Here is a 10,947-nt window from a genome sequence, read left to right as displayed (position 1 = left end):
TGCTTCAACATACATCGCATCACATAAACCATTTCCACCCGCAGGTTTGAGGAGTAGCTAACATAAACGTCAGATAAATACTCTCTATAGGCTAACGTTACCTACTGAGGCAGCTAACATGGCTAATTAGCTAGCTAACGCGGTCCATCGATATACAGTCTGGTAGACAGATAAAGCAGTGTGTTCCTTCTGTTTTACACAATGTTAGCCAGCCTGCCTGGTCTCTTCTCTGTATATCCTTACAACAGCTAAGAGAGGAGCTTGTGAAGATTGAACGAACATCCCCACAGTCAAAGCACTTCCCTGAGATATCTATATAAAAACGTTTATTGCTTTAATACCAAAAATAAAACCTCCAGTGTCTGTTAAGCTAACGCTAACGCGTTAGCGATTAGCTATTGGCTGGTTGTTGTCTACACTTGTGTAGGCCCCATGTTATGGTTAGACCCGGGAGTTAACATTATAAAACACATTTCCTGGCATATGCAGGTAGTTGGAAAACCTGGTAAGTTCTGAAAATATGTGTCTATTATTGTGTTATTCCAGCTATCGTTATCGGTTGTTAGGTTAGAGTAATATGAAGCCGACAAAAACCGGCAAAACAGACAAGCGGTTAATGCTAGTCTGCTTCCATTAAAACCATTGTGTATTAAAATAAACGATAACGTAGCTGGAGTAACTAATAAAACACATTATTTTCTGAACTTACTTAAGTCCCCAACCAACTTCGCGCAGCTTTCTCAAAACAATGTCCTTTTTATTGCGGTCCATCGATATACAGTCTGGTAGACACATCAAGCAGTGTCTTCCTTTTGTTTTACCAAGCAGTGTCTTCTCTATCTAAAACAGATCTATAAGGTGAAGAGCCTGTAGCCTGTAGATGATGGCTTGAGACTGGCTGCAACAGCTGTCAATCATCCCTTTTTATATGTCAAATAAGTACTTAAAAACAAACTGATCCGAAAAATGACCACTTGCACAGGCATTAGCATGACAATAACTATCTAAAATGATACAACCCACCTTTGGAAAAAATGCGTGACGATACCATGCACCGGGGCTATGCCAGGTTTCGACCTGGCCTTGTTTCAAATAAGCAGCATGCCGTTTTGTCACATATCCTGGGGGGGTAAGTCCCCCTTTAATTATTCTATGATCTAATGTAAATATTGCTTTTTGTTGTTAATTGATTTAGCAACTGTCTTATTTTGTGTTTGATGTATTGAAATGTGCAGGGCCGGCGCGTGCATTTCTGCCGCCTAAGGCGAGAACAAATAATGCCGCCCTATTTTGCAACGTGCCATACCACAATATGCGCATTTTTGCGTGCGTGCAGAAATATTCAATTAACTCATTGAGTGCCAGCCACTTTTGGAGAACGGACGCTCCCAGTGCCAGAGTTTCAGAGCGTTTTCAGTGATTTCTCGAGGCCCACAGAATATTGTGTGATATTACTATGTAAACACCGAACACGCAAAAAGAACAAGGAGACTCTATTGTATCATCAGCAAAAAAAAAAGTTTATTGATACCATTTTCCGTTCTTTAGTTATCAGCCGGAGAAGATAGGTCAAAAACAGCAAATACAGGCATTTCTATCTAGAAGCTGAGATATTCAGCCTTTTGTGAAATGCAGCATTTCAAGCACATTCACTGACTCTAGCTAATATTTTCTGATGTAGTGACGTGGTGTAGTTGTGTGCTGCCCTGGGTGCCCCACCCCCCTCTCCCCCCCTCAGCTACAAACTCCTCCCCACACTAGTAACACACAGCCTCACGCACCCAGCGTCTATTTTCGGAGTGCTTTTTGTGCGCCGCCTCCCAGGCAGCGCGACAAGGAAATGCCAAGCCGGACTGCAGGGAAAGGGTTGGCACTTCGGCGTCGGGTGCTGCCTTTCTGGCGGCTAATCGTGTGAAGAAACTATGCAGACAGACAGACAGAGGCAGAGGAGCTCAGTTGACTCAGTTGCGCGGATTGACTGCTGTTGCCAGGCACCGTCAGTTGCAGCCAGAGCAATCTACATGGCTCTGGGCTGCAGCATGAGCGCTTTCTCTTTGATCAGGGGGCTTTTTCAGGCTATATTTCGGACATTTCTCTAATCTGGAGAGCACTGTCGCCACCTGATGAGTCCGTAAAATAGGTTATACACCTTCAATAGCTCCCATATTTGTACAGGAGATGTCTGATGCTTTGATCCACGTCCCACTGTCAAAAAACGCAATTGACGAACATACTCGTCCTTGGCACTCTACGGCAGAGGTTCTCAAATGTTTATCAGCCAAGGACCCCTTACAAGATAGAAAATATACCGGGGACCCCCTCATTCTGATTTGTGATTTTGGGCTAAGCTTAATTGTTTCCACGGTAACGTGCTTGACTTTTAATTTGATAGGTTTGTTATTAGAATGTAATCCATGAACCATTTTAGATTTAAAGCATAAACTATTTTCGTTGAACTATGAAGATTTTGCAAAAAAAAAATATATATATATTTTTTTTTATTACATTACATTTACATTACGTCATTTAGCAGACACTTTTGTTTTGTCCAAAGCGACTTACAATATCACAATTTGTCAACAGTACAGAAAACCACTATGCAACACAATCAATGACAGCCAAGATATTTTGATAGACTAGCACCATGTAGGAAGTAGTTTGAGAAGGAATAAGTAACATGTAGCATTTTATTTTTTAATTAAAAAAAAAAAAAAAAAAAAAAAGTTTTTTTTTTTTTTTTTTTTTACTTGCAAACTTTTCGCGGACCCCCTGGCAAAGTGCCACGGACCCCTGGGGGTCCGCGGACCCCCATTTGAGAACCACTGCTCTACGGTACTAAACGAAATGACAAACATACTCGTCCATGGCACTCAATGAGTTAAGGCACCGCAACAAACAGCCTAGCTCAATAACCTGTCTCCAACAGCAGTCAACACAGCACAGATATTTCCCAAGTCAAAATCATCTGATTTCAGCTCCTCAATATAATATAGTCAGAGCAAATAAATCTCTCCTATGCACCCACCCTTGTGCGTAAAGCAAGCACACACACACACACACACACACACACACACACACAAGGTGCGCACGGCGGCGCAAGTTATTTAACGCTTCACAATAACACAGCTTCACAATAGCACATAACTTTCTCATGTGCGCGCACACTGTGTGCACACACACACTGTGTGCACACACACACAATGTGCGCATGCGCAGCAAGCATGATATTGTTATATAAACAGCAGATTTCTGTATTACAACTAGAGAGAGCGAATAGCCTAATATTCTTACCTTTCAGAAGTGTACACGGCATGCCTTCATCGCAGCAAAGGTCCTAACTGCCTCCTCCATGTCGATTTTCTGTGCCAAATCATGTTCAATGGAAATGGTGGCCAGTCCATTCAGTCTATCTTGTTTCATTGTGCTCCGAAGGTAATTCTTTATTACCGTAAATTCCGGACTATAAGACGCACCGGTCTATAAGCCGCGGGACCAAAATTGACTATTTTTTTCTTCTATAAGCCGCACCGGTCTATAAGCCGCGGGTGTTTTGATGTTTAATTACCATATGAAAGGGTTCGTGCACAGAGAGGAATGTCGGGAAAGAGATCGCTGTTTGGGGAAGCTCCCATTTATTAACATTTCAACAAAACAAAACAAAAGTCAGGTCACTAATCCCCAGACAAAATCACACAACAATAGGCTATATGTGCAGCAAACCTGTAACCAGAGAAGTCAAGTCACTAATCCTCGTCTTCCTCTTCTTCCTGCGTACTGAAACCACCAAAGTCCTCATCTTCAGTGTCGGAAACGAACAGGTTCAGGGTGGCTTCGTCAACCACTCTCCTCTCTCCTTCATTGTCACTCAAAACCAACGAACTCCTCTTCGTCACTGTCGGCATCGAACAGCCTCTGAAGCCTCTGACGGCCCTCAGCGCCAGCTGTGGCGTCGTCATCCTCTTCATCCCGCAGCAGTCCAGCGTTTTGGAACCCGTTGGTGATTGTGGATGTTTTCACACTCCTATAATATTCCGTGCTGAGACAGTTCCTCCTGCTGCACCGTCCAACGCCTCACCATTGACTCATCGATGCCCAGGTTACGCGCGGCTGCTGTTTCCCTCTTTTAATGCGAGATTGACTGCTTTCAACTTGAAAGCTGCGTCGTACCTTCCCCATGGTAAGTGAGAGTGTTGCTTCTACTGCTCGTTCTCATGCTGTCGAGAACGAGCAAAGCTTTTTTTTGGTGAAAGAATCCTCCAGGGCGCTTCTTGTTAACAGTCCGAGTGAGTGGCAGGTCGAACGTCAAAGGCACTTCATCCATATTTATGATCTGCTCCGGTTCGATGGAATATTCCTTGATCTTCCTTTGTGTGAATTCGCCGAAGTTTGTGATTTTCTCCTGGTAGTCGGGGGAGGGAGTTGATGGCCGAGTGGCCGTTTGCTTACCGTAATTACCATATGTAAGTGGTCAGGCACAGAGGGGATTGTCGGGAAAGAGAATGGCTGTTTGAGGAAGCTCCCATTTACCGTATTACCGTAACATTTCAACAAAACAACATAACACAACACCACCGTTGTTTATTTTTACAGTGCACACAGTGTCCGCGGTGTGGTGAAAAGAGGGCAAGAGAGGAAATTAAAACAGAAGTGGATTTATAGTTAGAAAGAGTGCTAAAAAAGAGAGATTTTATTTGTATTTTTTTTTTTTTTTCTGAAAAAATCCATAGATAAGACGCACCGTTATATAAGCCGCAGGGGCCAAAAAACGGGAAAAAAGCCGCGGCTTATAGTCCGGAATTTACGGTAGTTTAAACTTGGAAAAACTGCGTTCTCCCGAGGCAACTGAAACGGGGAGGGTGAGAAGCACTCGTAATGCTATAAAAGTATTTGGAAAAACGGATGCCATGTCATTTTCACAGATGAACTTCAGTGCATCTAGTGGTTTAGTTCCAGCTGATAGACATCTGCTCAAGCCCCTCAACTCCGCAAAAAGTTCCTGTCTGTCAATATCTCTGGAGTTGCTGTGTGTCAGGGCTTTTTCCAGTGTTGTTCATTTTTGTAGAACATTTTTATCCTTGATGGATGCAATATCATATAACACCCCAAATATATCCCCGTGCTCCTGGAGCTGAGAAAACCGTTCTTCCACAGCATTGGTAGCGCAGTCCAGTATTTTGTTAAAGAAAGACACTTTGTACTCCTTTTGTGGATCTATCACTGGGTCATCATCTCCTTCGTAGTCAAACGTTTTTTTCTTCTTTCGTGGGCGCACTGCAGATAGTGGGGGGAAGCGGCCTCTGTTTCCAAATCCTCCGCCAGTGATCTCGCATCAGCACTCTCTCAAAGTTGTCGTCTGTGCGAGAGTCAACTATAAACTGTTTTGTCGTGTTCAGCTGTGCCACTGCTCGAGGTAGATCAAGATTAACTGCCTGTAGTGTTTTGCTGGTGATATTTAGCTCATTTAAAATATCATACCACGTTATCAATGAGCACATGAATGGGTAGGTTTTGATCTTGGATGCAAGGCCTCTGGCTTCACATCTGGTTTTAGCTCCACAGGTGCCAGTTATGGCCCATTTCCACCGCTGGTATCAACGCGGCCCCGTCCAGCTCGTCTCGCTTTTTTGTCTCATTCCACCGATCAAAAACGGGGACAGTCCGAGTTGAGTTGGGGTTGAGTCGTGCTACTTTTCGTAACTGCCTCGTCGGGGTTCTATTCTGTGGACCCGGTACCATACGGTGACGTGAAAACATTGTAGACGACTGATTGGTCAGGCAGAATCGTGTTTACTCTGTCTATCCTACTGACTGTCAATGCAATGCTGCATACCAGTTTAGTGGGCTTACCTTCTCTTCTGTTATGCTTTTCCATCAGTCTTTTGTGTTGCTGCCTTCGCCTCTGTTGAAATAAAATCGTGGCGGTGGTTTCAATCGTCCAAAAGTCCGCTGCTCAGGAAGCGCTTGTAGTTGAGTGCTGCGTCGGCTCCGCTAGGCCGCAGGCGGGGCTCTGGTGAAGCCGCGGTCTTGCCTGGTGAGAGGCCGCCGGGGTACAGGCTTCACTCTAGCGCAACCCCCGTCCCTCGAGCAGCGCATGTGAGTTTTGACTAACAACAAAGTGATATCCATTCTCCTGGCCGATTGTCACATTTGCCCATGTACACTGTAGGTCATTTAGAGGCACCAGTATTTCATAAACAGTTTAAAAGTTCTGTGTATGGATTTAATTGTAACGTTATATGTTATAGCCTACTTCGGAATATGGGCGGAGGGCAGATATGCGGTCGCTATGACGACCAGGTGTGGGCGGGGGCAGATGACCAGCGGTGGAAGCAAAACGTCCATCGGGTTGAAACAAGTAGAGCCGAGTGGTGACGGGCTGTGCAGGGCTGTAAAATGTGGTGGAAATGAGCCATTAGACTTTCATCTTCTGCTAGTGACAGCAGCGCATCATATACATCACCTAGCTGGTGTCGGATGGGTTTGAGCGCATCAACCCGACTTGCGCATCTAGTGTCACTTAAGCGCTTGACTGTGAGGCCACGCTCACCTATGTGCTGTCCTAACACCTGCCACCGAGAGGTGGAAGCAGAGAAGAAGTTATAAATCTCCTGGATCGTTGAAAAGAAGTCTACTGCTGGCAGACAACATGAGGCTGCATCATTAACTACTAAGTTAAGCGAGTGCGCACTGCAAGGCACAAAAAAAGCCATTGGGTTAATGTGTCTCATTCTTTTTTGAACGCCACTGTGTTTGCCTTTCATATTTGATCCATTATCGTAGCCTTGACCTCTCATGTCCATGACGTTAATATCTAGCTCCCTAAGTTTATCAATAAGAAGCTCAGTCATCCCCACATCTGTACAATCATTTAGCTCTGTAAATTCCAGAAAGTTCTCTCTGATCTCCACACTTCTCTCTGTTGTAACAAAACGGACAATCACAGTCATCTGTTCTGTTACTCACATCAGGTGTACAGTCTAAAATTATAGAGTAGTATTTAGCTGTCTTCAGCATCGTTTTAATTTCCTTTTTAATCTGTGAGGCTAACATTATTGTTATTTTGTTTTTAATGTCTTTGCCTAAGTAGTGAAAGTGTGTTTTCTTTGAAGTTATTCTCCTAATGTGTTCAGCCATAACGCTGTCAAAAAGGCTGATTGTCTCCACTAGTTTGAGGAAATTGCCATTGTTATGCTCAAACAATGTATCTGTGCTACACCATGGAATGCCAGGTTTTGCGCAGCCATTACCCTGATCAAACTGATCAACCGCTGCAATACATTTCGCCAGTGCAGTGTATCGGCAGCCAGCTTCCTCTGATGATGTGCATCAATGGTTTTTTGTGTAGCCAATCTTATATTTAGCTCTCTCCATTTATGAAAACTCTATATGTGGTCATTTGACTTTTCATGACCGCTAAGGATGGTAGACATATTTTTCCAGTCTTTAACACCATCTCTCGCCAGAGCTGACTTTCTATCATTTCCACAGAAAAGCTTACAGCAGAAACAAAATGTGACATCCTTGCTTGCTGAATAAACGAGCCAGGGCCTTTCCAGTCTCTCTCCATTTGCCAAACTGCGACTATAATCATACTCAGAAAACTTTCTGTTTGCACTGTCCCTGGGGAAATCAATTCATTCCTTTGATTTGATACGTTCCCCTCTCAATCAAGATTTCCTTTACGAAGTCCTTTCATTATTATTTCTGGCCATTTGCTGGGGTCATCAAAATCCTCTTCACCTTGTACCATTATATTATTGTGACAAAGCGTCTCGTCCCAAAATATAATCAAGCTATTGTCTAATACAATCCACACCTTGTCACATCAACACAATACGTCTTTGCTCAGATACCTCAAGCCAGAAGTCTCAAAAGTGATGGGAGCGGCCTACCTTCACTGCTTGGGCGATGACATCTCAACAGTCCGGTCTGTAGGGCCAACCCAATCGATAGTGTGGAGCTGGCCATCGGCAGCTCCCGTTCAGTAGATTAGGGATGCTAAATAAAGGATAGTCTGACACACACACTCACACCCATACACATGGAAACAGAGAGGAAAACTAGAGAAAATTGGACCACAGGAGCACTACATGCTTCCTGATCAGACTAGCAGCAAAATGGCAGAGAGGTGGCAGAGAGCTTGCGCACCTGAAATCAATGATTATAATCTCTAAGCCACTCCCGCTTCCTGCTTTGACCTCTGATGCAAAGACGTAATATTAACATATCATAATTACCCAAGGGGGTGTTTAAGAAATTTACCACGAGAGGAAGGGGGTTGTGGCCACATGCCATAAACCCTGTACCAGTGGTAAATGTGGCCACAACCCCCTTCCTCGAGTGGTAAATTTCTTTTCTACAATAGCTACCACATAATATAAAAAATACACAATTGTAACATTCAATTCATTTATTTACAATCATTACTGGTTTCAGAATACATTTATCCTTCCGCCACAGAATATAGTTCCATACACAACCAGGTTGAATTCTTCCTTGCTGTTGTTCTCGAAGTCAGGTGCAAGATTCTTTTGAGCACACCAGGTCTGGAAACATCGCATTGCCCAATTTGTTTGTTTGACAGTCCCAGGTTCACTCCGTGACAACTCAAGCTCAGCCAGTTCTCTCTCCCCAATTTCACCATGTCGTTCTTTGTTCACTTCACCTTCATCTTCATCTAACCACTGCTCAAAACTCAATCCACCCAGTAAATCAAACGTTACTACGAAATCGGACATTTCCTTGTTAGAGATTTGTAGACTGACAGGCTAACAGTGGGCGGAGTCAGCACAGGTGTTCTTCATTCATCAGGGAGCGGAGTGATACTGCGGTTGGAGCCGAACTGTAGATTGTTGGCCTATTTACCACTGTTGCTAGCCAATCAGAATCCAGTATTCACTCATGCTGTTGTAGAATTGACAATACATAACAGTCACATATCACTCTGTGACATTATCCTCATGCTCAGAATCAGTAACGTTCAAAATATCATCATCTTGTTGTCCAGTTATATCCTCGTTTTCGTTGCTACTCCCGGCCACAGTCTCCGGTGGAGGGGCTTCCTCCCTCACGATAATGGCGGCCGCGTCCCAGGCAGCGCACCTGGCAGGCTCCGGTGGCGGTGATGAAGGGGCGTCTTCCCTGCTACTCCCGGTCACGGTCTCCGGTGGAGCCGGAGGGGCTTTCCTCACGATCACGGCGGGTCAGGCAGCGCATCTGACAGGCTCCGCCAGTGGCGGTGGATGTGAAGAAGAAGGGGCGTCTTCTTCCCTGCTACTCCCCGGTGCTGGTGCAGCGTCGCTACTAGTACTAGCAACAGCGGTATTGCTAGTGCTACTAGCAATAGCAGCTAGCACAGTGCTGCTAGCTGTCTCCGGCGCCAGCGAACTTGAAGGTGCATCAGGTCGGGCGAGGGCCAGGCCAGCAGCGACAGCGATGGTGTTAGCACTAGCAGCAGCATGGACGGTAGCAGTAGTAGTCGATGTGCTGCTGCTGCTGCTGCTGCTGCTGGCAGCGGCCTCCATCTCCGGTGGTGCCGGTGGACTTGGTGGATCCCTCCCGTCTCCGATGGCGTTGTTGTCAGACTTGTCACTACAAGCCGCGGCAGACCTGGGTTCAATAAACCTTAACAAGGAACCCCTCTGCTGTTCCAGTGCTTGCTCCTTTTGCACTCGCTTCTTATTAAACTGGGCACCAGACAATTTTAGTCACTTAGGGTTAGACATGCTGTTTAACTGGCGCTTTTTTCCGCTTTGTCTTCGTTGTGGAGTTGTTGGGGTGAGGGCGGCCACCGCGGGAGCAGGTAGGCGGGTGCTGCAGGTGCATGAAGCCCAGTCATTGGTGCAGCGCCACATTGACCCATTCCTCAGCAAATGACTATACGGCAGAAAATGTGACCAACCAACCAGCAACCACTAACCACATTATTTTATTTTGGTTTTATTGTGTGGGTTTGTTTGTTTTTTCTGCCTCATCTTGCTGCCCCCACAAGGTGACGCCATATGCGGTCGCCTATGTCGCCTATATGGACGAACCGGCCCTGGAAATGTGAAAAGGGTATGTATACATAAGCTACGGCTTCAGCCTACACCTTTTCGGTCCCCTTATTGTTTAAAGGAGCTACGAGCAACTTTTTCGATTGTTATTAAACAGTATAAATTTAATATCAATGCATCACATCTTACCTCTAATAGTTGACGAGACGAACGCAGAGTAGTCTCGCTTGAAGCCCGAGTGAATCGGCCAGTGTTAGTCTGTCTGTGGCCATGGAAGATCAGGAAGTGAAATGAAACGGTTTGCAGCAGCCACTTCGGCCATATAACCACAAAATAACTTCCAAAAACCTGTTAGAATATAACGAGAGATGTTCGCGAGAGTATGCGTGGCGTTCACATTGTTTATGCTATGTTGCTAGGCAGCGCAAACGGGTGAAGGCAGGCAGCTGCGTTTCACTTCCAGGTTTCACTTCCGGGTTTAGCCGGTCCGGCGGTAAGGAGAGAGAGAGAGAGAGCCCCCTGTTGACGCGAGTTTAGACAGACACAGGCTTAATAATCATCTAAGGGAGCAATCTCCGATTCACACGGCTTTGGTCTCAGCTACTATTATAGGTAAGATGTGATGCATCAATATTGTAATTATACTGTTTAATAACAATCGAAAAAGTTGCTCGTAGCTGCTTTAATGTACATTATTACTGCAGTTCATTTATGTGAAACTGACAAATTACCGAAATGAATTATTATTATTATTATTATTATTATTATTATTATTATTTAAAATACTATTCCATAGCTACCTAACCAAATCTAACTGACATCACTACTGTGAACACAAAACAAAGAACACTTCTGATATAATATGATATGATTGTTTTAGTGTATCACTCAATTAATCAATACAAAAAATAAAGGCTTTTATCAAACTGAACCGCTTAGTCTGCAGATAAAA

Source organism: Poromitra crassiceps, assembly GCF_964638095.1.
Source record: "Poromitra crassiceps genome assembly, chromosome: 14".
In the NCBI taxonomy this organism is placed as follows: Eukaryota; Metazoa; Chordata; class Actinopteri; order Beryciformes; family Melamphaidae; genus Poromitra; species Poromitra crassiceps.
Note: the sequence above shows the minus strand (reverse complement) of the source record.